This window comes from Diceros bicornis, chromosome 30, assembly GCF_020826845.1.
Source record: "Diceros bicornis minor isolate mBicDic1 chromosome 30, mDicBic1.mat.cur, whole genome shotgun sequence".
NCBI classification, from domain to species: Eukaryota; Metazoa; Chordata; class Mammalia; order Perissodactyla; family Rhinocerotidae; genus Diceros; species Diceros bicornis.
In genome coordinates, this window is record NC_080769.1 from 15,212,513 (window position 1) to 15,235,838 (window position 23,326).

At 40.6% G+C, this 23,326-nt stretch overlaps 1 long non-coding RNA gene across 1 annotated transcript in view; it reads right to left on the reverse strand.

The window, feature by feature from the left end:
• The window catches only part of LOC131394501 (uncharacterized), a 41,689-nt gene that overhangs the window by 9,370 nt on the left and 8,993 nt on the right, over positions 1 to 23,326 (reverse strand). Inside the window, exon 3 of the long non-coding RNA XR_009216157.1 lies at positions 15,721 to 15,817. This is a non-coding gene — a long non-coding RNA (uncharacterized LOC131394501). The remainder of the gene's footprint in view (positions 1 to 15,720; positions 15,818 to 23,326) is intronic.

The window sequence follows — 23,326 nt, forward strand, 5'->3', positions numbered from 1 at the left end:
ACAGTTGTCAAGACAGTGTGGTACTGGTACAAGGACAAACATACAGATCAATGGAACAGAACTGAAAGACCAGAAATAAACCTATACACCTGTGGTCAACTGATTTTTCACAAGGGTGCCAATGGTGCTGTGACAATTGAATAGCTATATGCAAAAGAATGAAGTTAGACCCTAACCTTATCCCATAAGCAAAAGTTTACTCAAAATGGATCATACACTTCAATTGAAGAGCTAAAACTATAAAACACTTAGAAGAACACACAGGCATAAATCTTCGTGACCTTGTATTTGGCAATGGACTCTTAGATCTGACACCAAAAGCAGAAGCAACTAAATAAATGAATAAATAAGTTAAACGTCATCATCAAAATTAAGAACTTTTATGCTTGAAAAGACACTATCAAGAAAGTGGAAAGACAATCTAGAATGGGAAAAAATATCTGCAAATCATATATGTAATGAGGAACTTGTATTCGGAACATATATTAAAAAGCTCTTGGGGCCAGCCCGGTGGTGTAGCAGTTAAGTTCGCGCGCTCCACTTTGGTGGCCCAGGGTTCATGGGTTCTGATCCCAGGCACAGACCAACGTACTGCCTATCAAGTCATGCTGTGGCTGCGTCCATATAAAGTAGAGGAAGACGGGCACGGGTGTGAGCCCAGGGCCAATCTTCCTCAGCAAGAAGAGAAGGATTGGCAACAGAAGTTAGCTCAGGGCTGATCTTCCCCACCTCCTCCCCCAAAAAAACTTCTTACAATTCAGTAATAAAAAGACAACCCAATAGAAAATAGGCAAAGAATCTGAACAGATATTTCTCCAAAGAAGATATACAAATGGCCAATAAGCACATGAAAAGATGCTCAGTATCATTAGTCATAAGGGAAACGCAAATCAAAACCACAATAAGATACCACTTCATACCCACTAGAATGGCTAAAATTAAAAAAGTTAGATAACAAGTGTTAGTGAGAATGTGGAGAAACTGGAACCCTCAAACACTGCCACAGGAATGTAAAATGTTGCAGCCACTTTGGAAAATAGTCTGGCAGTTTCTCAAATAATTAAACATAGAGCTACCATGTAACCCAGCAATTCTACTCCTAGGTATATATCCAACAAATGGAAACATGTCCACACAGAAACTTGTACATGAATGTAACAGCATCACTCATAATAGTCAAAAGGTGGAAACAACCCAAATGTCCAAAGACACACAAACAGATAAACAAAATGTGGTATATCCACACAATGAAACATTATTTGGTCATAAAAAAGAATGAGATACTGACATATGCTACAACATAAATGTACCTTGAAAATATAATGCTAAGTGAAAGAGGCCAGCCAAAAAAAAACCCATATACTATATGATTTTATTCCTAGGAAAGTCAGAATAGGGAAATCTATAGAGACAAAAAAGTAACTTAGTGGTTGCTTAGGGATGGGGTAAACAGGGTCAGGGGATAAAGGGATGGTAGCTGAAGGGTTCAGGCTTCTTTTTGAGGTGATGAAAATATTCTAAAATTTACTGTGGTGATGGTTACACACATCTGTGAATATATTTTAAAAAACCACTGAATTATAAACTTTAAATGGGTGAATTGTATGGTATGTGAATCATATCTCAATAAAGCTGCCTAAAAAATGTAGTAGCCAGCTCCAAAAAAAAACATCATAGTGAAGAAAGCAGAATGTAGGGTCAGAGAGCAACATCGCTTTTGTTCATCATTAATCCTTCCTGCCCTTAAAGCCATGCCTGCATGTTTGCAAAAAAAAAAAAAAAAAAAAAAAAAAGGACTAAATGAAGTAGACGAGTGACAGGAAAAAAGCAGGGTAGGAAACCTGGATTTCACCACATGAAAAGAGCACAATTCTACACTATGCAATGTCACCAAAAATTAGACATAAAAATATCCTCACTTATACCTGGACATACAAACTACTAAAAACTCACTTACCAAATAAATTTCTGAAACATCAAATGAGTCTGTGTAAGGCTTTGTTTGAAGAACTTAACTTGTATTAATTGATTTAATCCACACAACCACCCTATGTGGTACATATATAGCTGATCTTCATTATTTACAAGTTCCATATTTGTGAATTCACCTACTCACTAAAATTTTTTTGGAATCCCAAATCAGTATTTGCAGCATTCTCATGGTCATTCGCAAACATGAGCAGAGCAGTGAAAAATTTCAGTCTATCAACACACACGTTCCAGTTGAGGTCAAACAAGGTGACACTCTGCCTTACTTCAGCTCTCATACAGAAATGACCAGAGGATAGAGATGGTAGGGAGCAGTGTGGTGTAATGCAAGAAGCTCCAGTTCTTTAGAGTTTAGGAGAGTTTAAGTCATTTTCCCAAGATCAGAAAGCTAACGAATGGAGGACTGTATGAGCCAAGGACACAAAGTGAAGAAATTGATGGTTGAATGAATTAATAGTTAAAAGGCTAAAAAAAGAGATAAAACGAGATCATAAAAAATACTTACACCAAAAGAAGAAAAAATGGAGAAGGGAAACAAAAAACAGATGAGACAGAAAACAAACAGTAAGATGATAGATTTAAATCTAACCATATCAATAATCACATTCAACGTAAATGTTCTAAATGCCCCAATTACAAGGCAGAGATTGTGAAAACAGTGTGGCAGTTCCTCAAAAAGATAAACACGGAATTACCATATGATGTTGCAATTCCACTCATAGGTATATACCCAAAGAAATGAAAGCAGGAATCACTCACAGGTATACACCCAAAGCACTGATGTGGCATACAGATACTTGTCCACCAATGATCATAGCAGCATTATTCACAACAGTCAAAAGGTAAAAATAACCCAAGTGTCCAAACAAAATGTGATAAACACATACAATGGGATATTATTCAACCTTAAAGAGGAATGAAACTCTGATATATGCTAAACATGGATGAAACTAGAAAACATGCTAAGTGAAATAAGCCAGACACAAAATGCCAAATACTATATGACTCCACTCATCTTAGGTACCTAGAATAGGCAAATTCATAAGACAGAAGGTAGGGGAGAAGGGAGAACGGGGAATTATTGTGTAATGGGTATAGAGTTTCTGTTTAGGATGATGAAAAAGTTACAGAAATGAAGAGTCACAATGGTTTCACAATATTGTAAATGTACTTAATGTCACTGAATTCTAAACCTTATAATGGTTAAAATGGCAATTTTTATGTTACATATATTTTGCCACAATAAAAAAAAAAAGGGCAGAGATCATCAAACTATAAAAAAGCAAGACCCAAGTGTATGTTGCCTACAAAAACAAACACTTTAAATATAAAGACACAAACAGGCTAAAAGTAAAAGGATGGAAATAGACCATGCTAGCACTAGTCAAAAGATCTGGCTACATTAATATTGGACAAAGTAGACTTCAGAGCAAAGAATATTACCAGGGATAAAGAGGGCCACTTTATAACGATAAAGGAGTACATTCATCAAGAAGACATAACAATCCTAAGCATTTATGTACCTAATAAAAGAGCTTCAAAATGCAAGGAGCAAAAAACAATGGAACTAAAAGAAGAAACAAACAAATCCAAAAAATTATAATAGGAGATTTCCACACCCCTACCAATAATTGACAGAACAAGGAGACAGAAAATCAGTAAATGTTGTTCAAGTCTTTCATATCCTATCAACAAACGTGATAACATTTATAGAACACTCCACCCAATAACAGCAGCACATATATCTTTTTAAAGTCAAAATGAAACATTTACCAAGACCATATCCTGGGACATACAACAAATCAGATAAGCTTTTAAAAGATTCAAATTATGCAAAGCATGTTCTCTGACAGGGGAACTAAATTAGAAATCAATAACAGAAAAAAAGTCTGGAAAATCCCCCAAATATTTGAAAATTAAATAATACTCTTCTAAATAAGCAATGGGCCAAAGAAGAAGTCAAAGAGGATATCAGGAAATATTTGTTACTGAATGAAAATGAAAACACAACATGTCATTATTTGTGGCATAGAGTTGAAACAGTATCTAGAAGGCTGTTTATGGCACTCAACACCTTTATTAGAGAAAATGCAATGTACCAAAGCAATGACCTAAGTTCCCACCTTAAGAAATAAGGACAAGAAACGCAAGCTAAACACAAAGTGAGCATAAGAAACAAATAAGAGCAGAAGTTGATGAAAAAGAAAACAGAGAAACAACAGAGAAAAATCAATGAAACCAAAAGCTAGTTCTCTGAGATCAGTCTAACCAGACTATTAATGGAACAAAAGAGAAAAGACAAAATTAGTATCAGAAATAAGAGAGGTGACATCACCACATTTTCTATCAATAGTAAAAGGATAATAAGGAATACTATGAACAACTTTTGTCAACACATTTGACTACTCAGATGAAATGGACAAAACCTGTGAAAGTTAAAAATTACAACAGCTCATTCAAAAAGAAATAGATAATCTGAACAGCTCTATATCTACTAAAGAAATTGAATTTGTAGACAAAAACCTTCCCCCAAAACTTCAGGCCCAGAAAGCTTCACTGGTGAATTCTACCAAATATTTAAGCAAGAAATAACACCAATTCTAGACACACCCTTCCAGAAAACTGGGGAGGGTATATACCGCGCAGCTCAATCTGAGGCCAAGGTTACTCAAAAACTAAAACTAGACAAAGACATTTCAAGAACACTACAGACAAATATCCTTTTTGAACATAAATGTAAAAATGTAAATGAAGAAATCTTTAGCAAATTGAATCCAACAGTATATAAAAATAATATACCATGACCAAGTGGGATTTACCCAAGGAATGCAAGGCGAGTTTAACATTTCAAAATCAATGTAATTCATCATATTAAAAAACTTAAAACAGAAACCATGGGATGAATTAAAACTATAAAACATCTCTAAGAAAACACAAGAGAGAATCGTAGTGACCTTGGCTTTGGCAAAGATCGTTAAATACAATACAAAGAGCGGAAATATAAAAAAATATATATAAAACAGACTTCATTAAAATTAAAAACTTCTGTTCTGTGCACTGGTAAGAAGTAAAAAGGTAAGCCACAGAGTAGGAGAAAATACCTGCAAAAGATATATCAACACGTAAGAAACTCTACAATTCAATAAGACAAACTACCCAACTTAAAAATGAGCAAAAGGGGTCGGCCCGGTGGCGCAAGCGGTTAAGTGCGCGCGCTCCGCTGCGGCGGCCCGGGGTTCGCTGGTTCGGATCCCGGGCGCGCACCGACGCACTGCTTGGTGAGCCATGCTGTGGCGGCGTCCCATGTAAAGTGGAGGAGGATGGGCACCGATGTTAGCCCAGGGCCGTCTTCCTCAGCAAAAAGAGGAGGATTGGCGGATGTTAGCTCAGGGCTGATCTCCTCACAAAAAAAAAAAAAAAAAAAAAAAAAATGAGCAAAAGATCTGAATAGACACCTTGCTCGAGAAGATATACAGCACGCAAATGAGCACCTGAAAAGATGGTCAACATCATCTGTCATCAGGCAAATGAAAATTAAAACGACAACGAGATAACACTAGACTAGAACGGCTAAAACTCAAAAAGACTAACCAGACTAAGTGCTGGAGAGGGAGTGGAGCAACTACAGCCTGCACACATGCTGGCGGCAATGTAAAATCGTACAACCACTTTGGAAAACAGCTTGGCAAGTTTTTAACTAATCACACACCTACCACAAAATTCAACCATTTCACTCCTGAGTATTTTCTCTAAAGAAATGAAAGCACATGTCCACAGAAAGACTTGTACACCAATGTTCACAGAAGTGTTTTGTTTAATAGCCCAAAACTGGAAACAATCCAAATGTTCCTCAATCAGGTGAAGGAACAAACAAAATGTGATACATGCACAACACAGACTACTACTCAAAAATAACAAGAAATGAACTATTGATATATGGAAGAACATGGGCGAATTTCAAAATAATTATTCTGAATGAAAGTAACTGAGCCAGGTAAAACAAAGAGTACATATTATATAATTCCATGTATATAAAATTGTAGAAAATGAAAACTTATCTACAGAGTCAGAAATAAATCAGTGGTTGACTAACGACAGGCAGCACACAGTTGTAGGGAGGAATAACAAAGGGCCAGAAGGAATGTTTTAGAGGTGACGCTCATTATCTTGATTATGGTGATGGTTTCATGGATGTACACATATCTCAAAATGTATTAAACTGTACACTTTAAATATGTGCAGTTTGTTGTAGGTCAATAATACCTCAATAAAGCTGCGAGAGGAGGGGGAGAACAGAGAGACGAAAGAAAAATAAATCAGCCTAGGAGGACCAGGATCCAGAGTTCAGAGAGGGCAGTGAAAAAGGAGGTCAAGAAACAATCAAGGAGCATTCCCTAGAACTGAATAACACAAGTCCTCAGCCTCAGAGTCAGCCAAGCACCGATCAAAATAAACTGAAATTTTAAAAGAATCTATACCTAAGTACACAATCATGAACACTTACACTACCGAGGATAAAGATCTTGAAAACATTCAGAAAGAAAAATAGATCAACTACAAAAGAACGAAAGCAGAACATAGAAATTAAGCGCATGGCCTTCCTGATTTTGACAATGGCTCTGCCATGTATTAGCCAAGTGACCCTGAGTATGTTACTTAACCCCTCTGTGCTTCAGTTTTCTCATCTGTAATAGTAATAATAGTAAGGAGTAGTAGTCATGTGGTTGTTATGACAATTTAATAAATTAATCTATAAAGTGCCTAGAACAGTGCCTGGTATGTGTTAAATACTACATAAGTATCAGTTAAATAAATAAATCACATTAACATTCAACTTCTCATCACAGGGCCGGCCCGGTGGTGCAACCAGTTAAGTGCTAGCACTCCGCTGCGGCGGCCCGGGGTTCGCCGGTTTGGACCCCGGGCGGGCACCGACGCACCGCTTGGCAAGCCATGCTGTGGCAGTGTCCCATATAAAGTGGAGGAAGATGGGCAACGATGTTAGCCCAGGGCCAGTCTTCCTTAGCAAAAAAGGGGAGGATTGGCAGATGTTAGCTCAGGGCCGATCTTCCTCACCAAAAAAAAAAAAAACTCATCAAAAATACTGGATGACATAAGTCAAAAGAACAGCACTTTCAAAGATTTGAGGGAAACTAACTTGAAAACTCGAACTTGATGCCTAGCTAATGACCACTCACGTGTACAAGAGTAGAACAGATTCAGAAAACTCACACCCTGCACGGCATTTCTTAAGAATTCAATTGAGAATAAAAACCAAGGAAGGATTTAGGCCAAGAAAGATGATCAGAAAATAGTACCCTCAACTGAAGAAAGGAATTTTTAAAAATCTCAGGAAGCAGCTTTCCAGCAAGCCTAAAGAACCAGGTGTGACAGCAACAGAAATAAAGACCTCAAGAAGGAGTCTCCAAGAAGAAAGAGGACTTGATAGAATACCTAATAAAACAGCGAGTTTGGATGTGGAACCGTATAAAGAGGAAAACAGAAAGAGAACACCAAGAAAAAGACAAAAGTAGCACAAGAAAAGAAACAGTATCACAGCATAACTTGAATCTGGAAAGTGACAAGAATTTACAATACTATTTGATTTTTCAGCTTTTAAAACAATCCCATATATAGCCAAAGCCCTGACAATTTAATTTGGGATGCCAACAAGGCAAAAGTACAGCTGGCAAGCTTGGGGTGAAGAGTAAGAGCAGCAGAGGTAGAAAAGCTAATACCTAACCTTAGAAAGTGAGAAGTCAAGGGATACTTTAAATAGAAAATGTAATAAAAAAGACACATTACTCAAACTTATAAAGCTTACCAAGAGAAGAAATAAAGACAGTGATTTACTATTAGGAATGGGGCAGGGGATGCCGCGTAAGTGACGCAATCCTCTTCCATCATAGCTAGAATTCAATAGATAGATCCAAAACCAATAAATCAGGCATAATCATGATATCTAGAGACAGAACCAAAACAGTTAAAAATGGTTATCTCTACAGAGTAGAAATGGGATGAGATGCAAGTCAAGTTTGATGGAAGTTTTAAAAACAAAGGAAACCAGCATTCAGTTTAACAGTTTCTCTTTGGGAAAAACACAAGGAATACTGAAACTGCCGTCAAAACCAGGCTTTCGGTTCCTCCTGGATAGGAGCTAAGTAAAAATCAAGATCTCACCAACCTCAGCAAAAGAATGCAGTTCACTGTGACTGACGGGCACTTCCTTCAAAAACGAAGGGGCGAGGGGCATGAAGCGCCGCTGAACCTTCCCAATCCAGAAATTCCAAGCACAAAATCGAACTCGGACGGGATCACGGAACGATAAAGAGAAAACTCAATAATGGCCAGAAGTCGACACATACATTAACAACCAACCAACCAAGTATTTAAGTGCATCCAGGAATTCTGAAAATTTCAACAAGCCTTCTGTCCAGCAGTCGGGGCACCTAGAGAAGGGGGCACTTATGAGACTTCTGTCTCGTCCTAGACGTTTCTAAGATGCTGCTTTCACCGTAGGATCTAAAACAGCAACAACAGTCCTTTCACACCAGGAGAAAACCTTTCGAGCACGGGCAGTAAACAACAAAAAGCTCGCCGCGGGGGGTGACTTCACAAGGTTGTGAGAGGCTGGGATCAACACGTGCGCCTCGCTCCCCAGCTAACTCAGCGGAGCAGGCGTGCGCAGCCCAACACCTTCGAGCCTGTTCTGAAACCCGAAACGCGCTGCGCCGAGAGGAAACACAGCCGCGGGCGGGGCCTTCCGGGCCGGAAAAAGCGGGCAGAGGAGGAGCAGCCCTCCAGCGAGCACAGACCCCGCTCGGCCCTCGCCCCGCCGAGGCTGCTCTCCCAGGGCCCCGAAAACGAGTGTTGGCGACCAACCCGCGTCGGGCCGCGGCCGCCCGCGGGGCCGACAGAGCAGCGCGGGCCCCGGCGCGGCACCCCGGGGACAGGCGGCGGGTCCCGAGGGCCGCGGCCTAGACGCGCTGGGGCTCCGGGCTTGCCGCCACGCACCTCCTCACCTTCTCTTCCACGCAGTCGACAATGATGGACGGGGACTTGCGGCTGAGCCAGCGAGAGAAAGCCGGGCCTCCCATAGCAGCGGCGCGGCCCTCGACGAACGTAACCAGACAGACAGGCGGGAGCGGCAGCCGCGGCACCGGGACTTCCTCCCACGTGCGCGCCGTGGACGGGAAGTGATGTCACGGCGCCGCCGCCGCAGGGGAAGCCGGGAAGGAGCCTCCGGGCCGGGCTGGTTGTCGGATTCGGGGTTCTACGGCTGACCGGGTGGTGGGGGCTGCGGCTGGCCTCGCTTGCGGCGTTAGCTTTCAGTGGTGCCAGCCCTGAAGCCCGAGGTCGACCTCATGTGAGTCGCGGGGAATCCCGGGCTGCGCCGGCGTCTTGCTTCCCCAGCCCTCGGGTTCCACTGGGGCGGGATCCCCGTGCTCCGCAGGCGCCCGGGGAGGTAGGTCTTCCTTGCCGGTTTGATCACCTCCTTTTTCTCACCCATCTCAATGCAGAGTAGAATCAAAGCATCTAAACACATTCATTATTTCTATGTCCTGGTTTCTCCCGGTTTTGTGCCACAGTTCGTACTTGGACTATGAAAAGGAATATTTTTAGGTATTTTACACGAATGATGGCTGGTTTGCGTAACTCCTTTTAGTTATAAAATGGGATCTAGCCGGCATTTAGCATCTAATTCAACCTTCCAGCTACATTTATGAGTATAAAACAATTGCTGATATCTCTCTCCAGCATTTATTTGAGCGCTTACCACGTACTAAAGCTTTGGCTAAGGGATTATCTCATTTAATTGTCACGTGAACCTTCTGAGAGTGTTACATATTATCATCTTCATGTAACAGATGAGAAAGCCGAGCTGTAAAGGGGTTAAGTTACTTGCTTATTCATACTGCTGTGTTTCAGTCCAAGTCAAGATCATTTACTGCTCTGTCCTTACACTAACAGGATGCTTTTATCCTTTATTTTCTGATGGCTTCAAATCCTTTTGTTAAGCATATACAAAGAGATCTGGAAGAAGAGAGATTTATGTCCATTTGTTCAAGCCTGAAAGTGTTTCTCCATGGAATCCCTTCTTGGCTTGACATCTCACGCTCAGTCCTCAAGGCTCACCTCAAGAGGCCTTTATGAAAGTATTTCTCCGTGCTACCTGGTGTGCAAATATTTACTGCCCCTTCCTCTGTGGTCTGATGCCACTTTAAACTTCTTTAAACTGTTTAAACTGCTGGTGTGGAAATTAAGAGAAATGGTTAGCCCATGTTTTACTTAAGGACAGCCAGAACTATTCCGGAGTATTATGTCTATTGTGAAGTCCCTCATTTCTTCTGGAAACAGGCCCTCCTCATCAAGTATTTGGTTCCCCTAGGAGGTGCTGTGTTCTTGTAAGACCACACACAAGGTAGGTGATTGAACAGCTGGGCAAATTGGGCCATTGAGAGTCCTTGCCCAGCATTTTTGAACTGAGAACCATAGGAAGGTGGTAAGGCAGTCCCTCCCAGATAGCTGAAAGCTGAAAGAGAATGGGACTTGCTGCCAGTCCGCAGTGAGAGAAGCAGATTTAAGTCCCTGGTTCCAGTGGTTTTTGAGTACAGCTAAATCCCTCTTCCTGCAGTTTGGTTGGTAAACCTATTCTTTAATTCTATGAGCCAGTAAATTCTCCTTTTGTCCCACGCTAGTTTGGGACAAAACAATGGAGGCCAGAAGGCAGTGGGATAGCACATATAAAGTGCTGAAGGAAAAAACTCTTAACTAAGAATTCTATATTCAGGAAAGGTACTGTTGAAAAATGAAGAAAAAATAAAGACTTTGCCAGATAAACAAAAATTGAGAGAATTCATTGCTAGTAGACCTGATTTACAAGAAATACTAAAGAAAGTTCTTCAGGCTGAAAACAAGTGACCCCAGTAAAGGTAATTATACATATTTTTTATCCTTTCTATTCTTAACTGATTTAAAAACCAATTGTATAAAATAATATCACACAACGTATCATGGCTTAAAACGCACAATTTAATATAAGTGTAATATATTTCCTAGTAACAGCCCAAAAGGAGGTGGATGGAAGCAAAGTTGCAATGAGCTAAGGAAATGACTGCAGATGGTAAAATGATAATTATAACAATGCAATGTTGAGTTTGTAACATTAACAGATATAATACATATAACAACAATACCAAAAAAAAAAGGGAAAATGGGAATCAAGCTGCATAGCAGTAAAGGTTCTACATATTACCCAAATTCAGCTAGTACAAATCTAAAGCTGATGAGACGTGTATAGTAAACCCTAGAGCAATTACGTAAAAAAATTCCAAAAAAAAACTAAAAAAAAGATCACTAATGAAATTAAAATGCTACATTAGAAAATACATATAGAAAACAAAAACTAAAATGGCCGATGTAAATCCAACTATATCAGTAACATTAAATGTGAATAGATTGAACAATCAAAAGGGAAAGATTGTTAGATTGGATTTAAAAAAAACATGATCCAACTATATGTTGTCTACAGGAGACACACGAGAGTCACAGAGACAAAAACACTGAAAGTAAATAGATGGGGACAAATATCATGCAAACAGCAACCACAAGAAAGCTGGATTGGCTGGACTAACATCAGACAAAATAGACTTTAAAACAAGAATACTAGAGACAGTGACATTTTATAATGATGAAATGGTCAATAGTTCAAGACGTAACAATTAAAAACATATATGCATCTATTAATGGAGCATTGAAATACATGAAACTTTTAATAGAAATGAAAACAGACAATTCAACAATAGTTGGAGACTTCAATACCCCACTTTCAATAATGTATAGAACAATTAGACAGAAGATCAACAAGGAAATAGACGACTTGAACAACACTACAAACCAACCAGATCTAACAGACTTCTACAGAGCACTCCATCCAACAACAGAATATACATTCTCAAGTACATAGGGAACATTCTCCAGAACAGATCAAATGTTGGGCTATAGAACAAACCCCAATAAATTTAAAAGCAGAAAAATAATACAAAGTATGTTCTCCAACCATAATAAAATAAAATTAGAAATCAATAGTAGGAATAAATCTGGCAAATTCATAAATATGTGGGAATTAAACAACACATTCATGAATAACCAATGAGTCGAAGAAGAAATCTAAAGGGAAATCAGAAAACGCTGGTTCTTTGAAGAGATCAACACAATTGACAAACCTCTGTCCAGTCTGACCAAGAAAAAGAGAGAAGATTCAAATTACTTGAATCAAAAACAAAAGAGAGAAAACAACACTAAGATATCACCTCACGCCCGTTAGAATGGCTATAATCACCAAGCCAAGAAACAACAAACACTGGAGAGGATGTGGAGAAACAGGAACCCTCGTACACAGCTGGTGGGAATGCAAACTGGTGCAGCCTCTATGGAGAACGGTATGGAGATTCCTCAAAGAATTAAAAATAGAGATGCCCTATGATCCAGCCATCCCACTACTGGGAATCTATCCAACGAATCTGAAATCAAAAATCCCAAGGGCCTTATGCACCCCTATGTTCATTGCAGCACTATTCACCATAGCAAGAAGTGGAAGCAACCTAAGTGTCCCTCGACTGATGACTGGATCAAGAAAATGTGGTGTATATATACAATGGAATACTACTCAGCCATAAAAAAAGACAAAATCGTCCCATTTGCAACAACATGGATGGGCCTGGAGGGTATTATGTTAAATGAAGGAAGCCAGAAAGAGAAAGACAAACACTGTATGATCTCATTCATATGTGGAATATAAACCAACACATGGACAGAGAAAACTGTATTGTGGTTACCAGGGGCAATGGGGGTGGGGGGTGGGCACAAGGGTTGAAGGGAGACATATATATGGTGATGGACAAACAAACATGTACAACCCAAAATTTCACAATGTTAAAAACTATTAAAACATCAATTAAAAAAAAGACAAAACTGAAGGAAAAAAAAAAAAAGACAGGACAAGATTACCAACCTTACAGAAACAAAAAGGATTATAAACAAATACTATGAATAATAGTACACAAATTAGATAACTTAAATGAAATACACAAATTACTAGAAAAACACAAACTACAAAAATGACTCAAGATAATCTGAATAAACCTATAATAAGTGAAGAGATTGAATCAGTAATCCACAAACTATGCACAAAGAAAAGCCCAGGCATAAATGGTTTCACCGCTGAAATCTACCAAACACTCAAGGAAGAATTAACACCAATTCTTACAAAAAAAAAAAAAAAAGAAGAGGAAGAAACACTTTCCACTACATTTTATGGGGCTAATATTACCCCGATACCAAAGTCAGACAAAGATGTCACAAGAAAGCAAAACTACAGGGGCCAGCCTGGTGGCGTAGAGATTAAGTTTGCACGCTCCACTGTGGCGGCCCAGGGTTCACAGGTTTGGATCCCGGGTATGGACTGATGGACCGCTTGTCAAGCCATGCTATGGCGGTGTCCCATATTAAAAAAAAATAAATAGAGGAAGATGGGCACGGATGTTACCCCAGGGCCAATCGTCCTCTGCAAGAAGAGGAAGATTGGCAACGGATGTTAGCTCAGGGCTAATCTTCCTCACCAAAAAAAAAAAGAAAACAAAACTACAGACTAATATCTCTTACCAATATGGATGTAAAAGTCCTCAACAAAATACTAGCTAACTGAATCTAGCAATATATAAAGAGAATTATACACCATGACCAAGTGGGATTTATCCTAGGGATGCAAAGTTGGTTTAACGTCCAAAAACAATTAATGTAATACATCATACAAATAGAATGAAAAACAAAAAATCACAAGACCAACTCAGCAGATGTAGGAAAAAGCATTTGACAAAATCCAACACGCTTTCATGATTTAAAAAAAACTCAATAAACTAGGAACAGAAGGGAAGTTCCTCAATATAAAGGGCATCTACAAAAAATCTCCAGTTAACATCATACTTAATGGTGACATACTGGATGGTTTCCCTTTAAGATTAGGAACAAGACAAAGATTTCCACTCTTGCCATTTCTATTCTAAATTGTAGCCGAGGTTCTAACCAGGGCATTTAGGCAAGAAAAAGAAATAAAAGGCATCTATATCGGAAAGGAGGAGGTAAAACTATCTCTATTTGCATGAAGTGATCCTGTATATAGAAAATCCTAAGGAGTCTACCAAAAAACTATTAGAAGTAATAAATGAGTTCAGCAAGGTTGCAGGATACAAGATCAATATACAAAACCCAATTGAATTTCTATACATTTGCATTGAAAAACCCAAAAGTAAAATTAAGAAAACAATTCCATTCACAATAGTATCCAAAACCAGGAATAAATTAACCAAAGAAATGCAAAACTTATACTCTGAAGTTGATTCTAAATTCATACGGAATTCTAAGGCAACAAGCTACAGCTAACAAAACAATTCTGAAAAAGAAGAATAAATAGTGTAAGACTCATACTTCCCAATTGCAAAAGTTACTACAAAGCAACAGTTGTCAAGACAGTGTGGTACTGGTACAAGGACAAACATACAGATCAATGGAACAGAACTGAAAGACCAGAAATAAACCTATACACCTATGGTCAACTGATTTTTCACAAGAGTGCCCATGGTGCTGTGACAATTGAATAGCTATATGCAAAAGAATGAAGTTAGACCCTAACCTTATCCCATAAGCAAAAGTTTACTCAAAATGGATCATACACTTCAATTGAAGAGCTAAAACTATAAAACACTTAGAAGAACACACAGGCATAAATCTTCATGACCTTGTATTTGGCAATGGACTCTTAGATCTGACACCAAAAGCAGAAGCACCTAAATAAATGAATAAATAAGTTAAACTTCATCATCAAAATTAAGGAACATGAGAAATGTAAAGTTCCTGCTTTAAAATTTCATCAGGGGCAAGCAACTAATTCAAATGGAATGCAGTCATCTAAAGGACATCTTTTTAATGAGAAATGCTATTACTAAAGGAGACTTGGGCTGTTTTAAATGATATTTAGCCCAAAGCAACAAGGGAGGTATTTCAGCAGGTGACTGCTTCCATTCCCATCTATAAATTCTTCCCCAGTGACTCAGTGCCCTTGCCTGATCAGTATTTTATGTTGATGACAAATCTCGCACACAACTCACTTATCATTGCTTGAAAAACTTACAAGAAGTGCTACTGTTTAACAAAACTGAAAAAATATATTTTGTCCTTTATGGAAAATAAGGAAGAAAGTATCAGGAAAGGAAAGAATAATTTAGCTCAAGTACTTGGTAAGAAATAGGAATACAAAAACAAATAACCAGAAATTGCTAGTATATGTATCAGCCATCTCAGAAAGAAGAAACAGGCCACTTTATTTCCTTTAAGGCCTGACATTTTTCTCTCTGCCCTTTTCCGACACCCTCCATTGTGTGGTCTCTAAGCAGCCCTACTGTGAGCAGCTGTAGACGCTAATTCGTGGTTCACTGAGGTGTCAATTGAGTCTTAAACCAAGGAAACAACAGCTGCAAAACAATACTTGACTCTGGTGCAAATATTTTCAAAGGTAGACTAAAGTTTCAACTGTTATTTTAGATAAACAAAACCCCAAACCATAACCTTCCATCAAGTCACAAAACAAAAGAACACGCGGCCGGAGTTTAATTCATTGCGTAGCGACATTTCTCATCGTGTTGCCGCTATTTAGACAGGCTTTCACGACTTTACCTTGACAAACGACTTCCTTCACTAGATGAAAAACTAGCTTCCGAAGCGATTTTGTTAGTTGTCTTTGTCCTGAATGTACCGCTGCCAATATTCAAACCTGTGAGAAGCACAAACATGGAGAGGGAGTGTCAGCCACCACGCAGCAACGAGTGAAGAAGAGGGCTCACAATAACTTTGGTGAAACAAATGTCAACAGGAGAAGATGCTGCTCAAGCCACAGAAGGCAGGGAGCTTCTGAGGCAAGGAACATGTTGATAGAACTCTGAAAGGAAGTGGAGCGTTTTCCGGTGATACTTAGAAGCCACAAAAAATAAAAAATAAAATCATTCGAAGAGCTCTATTCCAAATGACCACGATGCACATGTGAGCACATGGGTCTCTACTACAGCACCATGCACTGGATAATTCACCTTGTTATAACACATGGGCAGCAAGGGATCATCAAAATAATGGGTGCTGGGAACCAGGTCTCAGAAATAACTGACACCGCTGGATGACAGTTACCCACCCCACCCACCCTTAAGCCCTCTGCCAAATCCTCTGTTTTTCCATCTCCCAGGAGAGACTGAATCTCCATTGAAAACCATCAAGGCCACTCTTTAACCAGCCTGAAAAAGTTGATGGGGAAGATGCACAATCCACCTCTTTCCTGGAGCCAGGGGAACCAGACTGTTCCCATGATGCTATCAGCGTGCAGGGCAATCCTTGACCTCTGCCCCCTGGGTGACTTCAGCCTTGGATGTTTCTGCTTCAAGTCTGATTCTTAACTGGCAGTCACCTGAGATCACGGATAGAGAGTGCATGGGTGTCTCTGCAAAAGGCATTTGCTGAGTTTCTATCCTGTAACCTGCTTGCCTGCATGTAACCTCTGCAGCCAAGCCATTCTCTTAAGAATGTGTCCGTGCTCAGCCTGAAGAGGGTTTCCATGTGCTTACCAGCATAAGGCCTTTTCAGACATGGAAAGGAAGGCGCAAGGTGGCAGTGGCTTTCCTTAGTGACAGGTCCAGAGGCAGAGACCTAACACATCTGATGCAGAAAGTAACTGAAACATGCACTGCTTCTTCAATAGTCAGATTTGGGGTGGCTCCTGAGTTCAGGGTGCCCATCCTCACCACTACCTGTAACAGCAGTAGCGGGGTACGCTAACCACGGGGTACATGGCTTCCGTTTCCCTCCACCCTGCCAGCCTGCCTCCTGCTTCTCTTTGGAGCTCAGAGAAGTCCCCAGGATCAGAGTGAGAGCGAGAGAGTGAGAGTGAGAGTGAAAAGTATTGTGTGACCACACGTAAACTAAACGCCAGAGGCCGTATCTGACCTCAGAGATGGCTGACACCACCAGAAGGACTTCTATGATCCCAACGCAGGAAAATGTGGAATCTTGCAAAGCACATAGTGTAAATTTGAGTGTGGAGTGAGGGAACTGAATCTAGGGGTGCTTGATTATACAACCTATAAAGTATCACTTATGAATAAATTAATAAACAAATACATTAATCATTAGTATATTAATAGTACCAACATTTTTTTGTGTGTGTGAGGAAGATGAGCCCTGAGCTAACATCCATGCTAATCCTCCTCTTTTTGCTGAGGAAAACCGGCTCTGAGCTAACATCTATTGCCAATCCTCCTTCTTTTTCTCCCCCAAAGCCCCAGTAGATAGTTGTATGTCATAGTTGCGCATCCTTCTAGTTACTGTATGTGGGATGCGGCCTCAGCATGGCTGCAGAAGCGGTGCGTCGGTGTGTGCCCGGGATGCGAACCGGGCCGCCAGTAGCGGAGCACACGCACTTAACCACTAAGCCATGAGGCCGGCCCCCAACATTTTTGATATACATCCAAGGGACTACAACTTATGTCAAATTTACTCATCCTTTGAACTTGTCCAATTAACTATCCATATAAAATAAACTTACCAAACATAGATGTGTGGAGTCACCTTCCAACCACGTGTGTCTGCTGACTGGCTGTAAGGCTCCGAGGGAGGTGCTACTCTCTTGTCGCCTCCTTTTGTGAAATGAGGGGGTTGGATAAATACTTTCTAAATCTCTCTGGATTCTAATTCTGTGACTCAAATGTGAAGAAAGTGGTGAAAAGCAAACGGTTAAGGGCTCACGAGTGCTACATCTTTCCAAAGTGATGAAGCCCTCCATCGGGGCAGAGGCCCTGCTTCATACCTCAGCCAACTACAATGTCTCACATTCGCGGAGTTCACATAACACCCAGCACCACCGCGGCCAGCAGTCGCCGAGGGCTGCTCTCTAACAGACCCTGTGCTGGGCATTTCGCCTGCAGTGGCTCACTGAATCCTCTGGAGCACTCGCTGCCCTGGCCCTCAGGCTTGCACATTTGAGTGTGGGGTCTCTGGGCTGAGTGAGGGGCGGGAAGGTCAGGAAGGGGAGGCGGCAGCAGGATGAGCTTGGAGACCCACCGCTGAGAAAATCTAACCAGGCTCATCGTAGGGACAGAGAAGAGCATCTGCAGGGAGCAAAGCCAGGTGCCCCAGAGGGGTCAGCAGCAGCCTGGGCACCCACAGGACACACTTACCCTGCAGGACTGTTAACAGTGTCTGCTGTAAGTTAAAGTGGGGAAGACTGTTGGGAAAAACAATAAATAATGATCACATAAAGAACCTGAGAGACACAACTTTCCCATTACCTCAAGGCTCAAGGATGCCTGGATGCAACAGAGGCTAGAGAAATAGAGTTTTAGCACAGACATAACAAAACAGCATCCACGTCCACATCTCCAACGTGGCCACAAACAAAAGGAGTCCTGCTGTCAGCACCGGAGGCTGGCAATCACTGCTTTCCTGCTTTTGCTAGTTCAATTTAAGAACTTAACCATGAGCCCCTTATTACTGGATTAAAACTACCGTCACACTGACGAATACAAATGTAACTTATCTTGCCCTACTGAGAATCAATCAAGATAAAAATAAGTACTTAAAATGAGCATCATATTTTGAAATATTAAATGCTATATAGTTAAAATATGTACAGATCAGGGACTCAACTCTGAAAATAATAAATCCTAAGGCAACACTTTTTAACATTGCTGGATTGTGATATTAGTTGGGCAAACCTGAACTAATATTTTGACAAATTTAATAAAGAAAACACCAGATGTCATGCATGCAGAAGGGGAAAGTACTGTTTTGCATAACTTGTGTATATGTGTTGGGTACTGGCCTAGGACAGAAAGTGTTTCTTGCTGTAGATTAGTCCCACTGTCCTAGGACAGCATCATAACACTCTCCTGTCAGTCCTACTACCTATATTACTTCAGATTTGTGGTAAGGTGCTTTTGGGAGAGGAGAAGTATCAATAAAATCAAAGAATTCTAAAAAGGTAAGGAATCACTGTAAAAGAGGTAAAAATGTTCTGTTTTGTTTTTATTCTATAAAGATCAACCAAAAAGTTTTTCAGCTTTTAGGATACAAGTCCAGATCATAATGACCATATGCTATTTCTGCACTCAATTATACTGACTTGGTCAAGGAAAAGAGAGCAAAGATAAAAGTTAAAAAAAAAAAAGAATAGGAAAAGAACAAAAGAGTAGCTTCTTGGTAAACAAAGGCTCCTGGCAGCTGGAAGCTGGAGTTAGGCTTTCCTCTCATCTATTGTTGTGAGGTAAATCATCTGACTCCAGTGAGCTGGCTCTCCTGCTCCTCAGAAAACACGTGCCTTTTATTTTTAGGAGAAGATTTTCGTGAAAAATATAAAGCTAGTAGTTGTGAGTTAATTTCACATTTGGGAGGATTAAGTATTCTGTCCAAATATAGGACAGTATGGATATTATCACTGGTCTGAGTCTAGCAAAGGAGGAATGTGAAGTGAATTCACATTAGCAGCAAGGGACCATTTTACCACTCTGGAAAAGAAAGGCCATTTCCATGTTCCACACACTTTCCATTCTGGTTTCCTTCTCTTCCTTCCTCTTATTCTTTTTTTTTAATTGAAGTATAATCGACATTACAGCATTATATTAGTTTCAGGTATACAACATAATGATCCAATATTTGTACATATTGTGAAATGATCACCACAGTTAGTTAACATCAGTCACCATACGTAGTTGCAAAGTTTCCTTTCTTGTGGGTGAGGAATTGTAGGATCTACCCTTCCCTTGCTTCTTGAAGGACTTGGACTCTGTAACTGGCCTTTCCCTTCAAGGCTGCCCTGAGTCTGCTTTCAACCGTACACAGTTTTGGAGGGATGTAGCTTGTCTCTCCAGTCTCGTTCTCCCAGAGCCCACCCCGCTTCCCAGCCATAGCTCCTTACTGGTATTTGATCTTTAAACCTTCTGTAGCCCTTCTCTAAGCGGAAAGTCAGTGAAGCTCACCCGGACAATTTTTATCTGGGACATAGCCGCCCTGACCTAAGTAATAAAGGGTTGGCAAAATCAAGCTGAGGACTGCTGGGCACATGGCCTGCTTCCATCCCCGATGCATGCTTCCTCATGTGGTTTAAGGGCAAAGTGAAGTTTAAAAGGTGAAAGGATTAAGTGTATTCACTTGGAGGAAGAAACACTAACTGAGGCAGGACCAAGACACCAAACCAGCCAGAGGGGTTGGAGCAGGCGGCAGGTGCTGCTGTCTAACAGGAGGTCTGTGTCGGGCAGCAGATGCTCAGAGCTGTGGTCATTCTCCCATGGCATGTATCACACCCTCAGTCACCCCTGTTTTAGTCAGAAGAGCTGCACAAAACATTTGAAGGACTGGGAAACAACCCAAAAAGGAAAAACAAAATTAAGGTTTGGTTAAAAAATAACAATGAGAGGATAAAGGCTACATAGCCTGCGTAGAAACAAGGGAAGAGGGTTTAAGAACAGAAATTGCATAGATTGGACAGGGCAGGATTATAAATGCAGATGCTCTGGGGCCAAGCAGGTAGCACAGAGAAGTGAGTCTGGCCAGCTGGAGAGCACATGCCTGGCCAGGGGGGACAGCTGTTCTCCGGCTACAGCCAACTGCTGCCAGGTGGGAAAGTGGGCCTAGTCTTGCCAGACTCCTGCCTTTCTTAAAAAAAAAAATACAACACTGCACAGGCCAAACAGAACACACTGGAAACCTCGAAACTAGATGGTGGTGAGCAATTTTTTCTGTGTTCCCTAAAAGTGGCACAAGAACACTCGGAGAAAAACTTCAGCCAAGGGATATAAGCTAGATGTTAGCAAAAGCTTCCGTAGTTGACAGAGCTGAGAGACCCGGGAACACACTATCAAGGCAGGCTGCAAGAGCTGTGTGGAGGTTTTTAAGTAGCTGCTTGTATCAAATAGACCAGGCTTCAGACTCTTTGGAGGCAAGAGTCTACGTCTTGCTAGGGGCACTCAAACAATTCAGACCTCCTCCTGGAAAAGCCTAGAGGTCTTGGCCAGGACGCCAACTTCATAAGTCAAGTAGGCAAAGCTACGGGCGTGAAGTTTCTGGTAACTCAGGCCCAGGCTCTCCTAGAAGGAAGAAGGATAGTGAAGAATCAAGCAGTTCAAAGCTGCACTGTATTGCCCTGCAGATTTATAGTTACGAAATGAATGAACGAACAAAAGAGCAAAAGTAACAAGTCTAGAGTTCAAATCAGCCTGCTATAGACAAGTGGGGGCCGAGTTCCTCCAGTTCCAAGGAGAAAAGACTTGAGTCTTCTCAACTGCAAGTAAACCCTAAGTCTGCAAATTCGAGGACTAGGTAGCCCCTTAAGGCTTTACTTTCCAGCCTGTGACTGAGAACTCCAGAGAAACGTTTCCGCTCATTAGTCATGTCAAACTCTCAGAAAATTATTGAGAAGTGCGTATAATTAGATAAAACAAATATTTCTAAAGAATACAATTATTGTCAATTAGAATGTTCTGGTACACACAGAAACAAATATATCTGCATGCTCAAGCTTTCAGTTCTGGATCTCTCAGTCAAGCATCTATTATACACTCAAATCTGTGTCAAGATTTAATTTAAAAAGTAGAAAATATTGGGGCCGGCCCGGTGGCGCAAGCAGTTAAGTGCGCGCGCTCCGCTGCGGCGGCCCGGGGTTCGCTGGTTCGGATCCCGGGCGCGCACCGACGCACTGCTTGGTAAGCCATGCTGTGGCGGCGTCCCATATAAAGTGGAGGAAGATAGGCACAGATGTTAGCCCAGGGCCGTCTTCCTCAGCAAAAAAAGAGGAGGATTGGCGGATGTTAGCTCAGGGCTGATCTCCTCACAAAAAAAAAAAAAGAAAAAAGAAAAAAAAAAAAGTAGAAAATATTGCAATTTAAAACATAAAATAAAGGAGTCCAGGGGGTTAAAATCCATCCTTGGCTATTAATTCCAGACTGATGACACAAAGAGATAAATATGTTTTTCCCTACTTTGTTACATAAGCCAGCCAAACCCAATCATCTATCTTCCTACAAAGTGGTGAAGAATCACTGAGATTGTTTTTTTTTTTTGATATGCATTTCGTGTCTAGAAAATGGAAACAGCCAGAGAAGGAAAGCGAAAACATGCTGAATAAAGGGAGATAGGAGAGAGATGATGTTGAGGAGGGAAGAAAGAAAAAGCCTCAACTTCTTATCTTTTATTCTCTTTTATATGCAAATGTACACCTGCTAAAATACTTCTAAATCTAGAAATAAAAAGAAAAAGAAAATATCTGATGAACAAGTGCTTTTAACAACTCATTACAAGAACCAGAGAGAGGCAGGGTTCACCAGCCTCTAGGGGTGTCTCCAGGCAGAGAATCTGCCTCTGGCTTGCGCAGAAATCCCTAATGAAAGAAAGAAATGTTGGGCCCGGAAAAGGAGTAACAAAGGGAGATGCAAACAATACCATCACTACAAATAGAAAAACAACCTTGAACCAACAAAGAACTGGGCATCTTTGAGTAAGGAAGTGGAATTACTATTCCTATAGGAAGTATGTAGAAATTTAAAAATTAAATTTGAAAAGTATTTTCTGTCCACTGAGTTTCCCAGTGCTGTTACTTTTCACATATTTCTACACCCACGCAAATTTTTTTCCACACATTTTACTAGATGTGTTGCTGATGCAGCAAACATAGTCATTTTTGTAAAATAAAATAAAAATTGTGACATATATTTCTAAAATTAATTCTAAAGATAAATATTATCACTGAAAATCCAGAAGTCATTTGTCTAGTAATCTGCTCAAATGAAAACAAGAAAATATTAGGATATGGGTGCCTTCACAATTCTGAAAATACAGAAAACTCATCTATATTTAGGATTTTTTTCAAAGGCCATAAGTCAATGTGAACCTGAAATACATAGGTTGGATCCATGACCAGAATCACTTTTCATGTCCAGACTTTCTGCAATAAACTCCACTCCCCCAGTGTCGTGGGCCTGTAAATCTATTGCCAAGGTTTCTCTGTGCTCTCAGAGACTGCTGATGTACAGAGAAGAGAAACTCCTACTTCACATGAGTTGCCTGAAGCTGCTTCAGAAAATAAATATTTAGGGGCCAGCCCTATGGCATAGTGGTTAAGTTCGGCATGCTCCGCTTCGGCAGCCTGGGTTCGCAGGCTCGGATCCTGGGTACCAACCTATACAACTTGTCAGCCATGCTGTGGCGGTGACCCACATACAAAATAGAGGAAGACTGGCACAGATGTTAG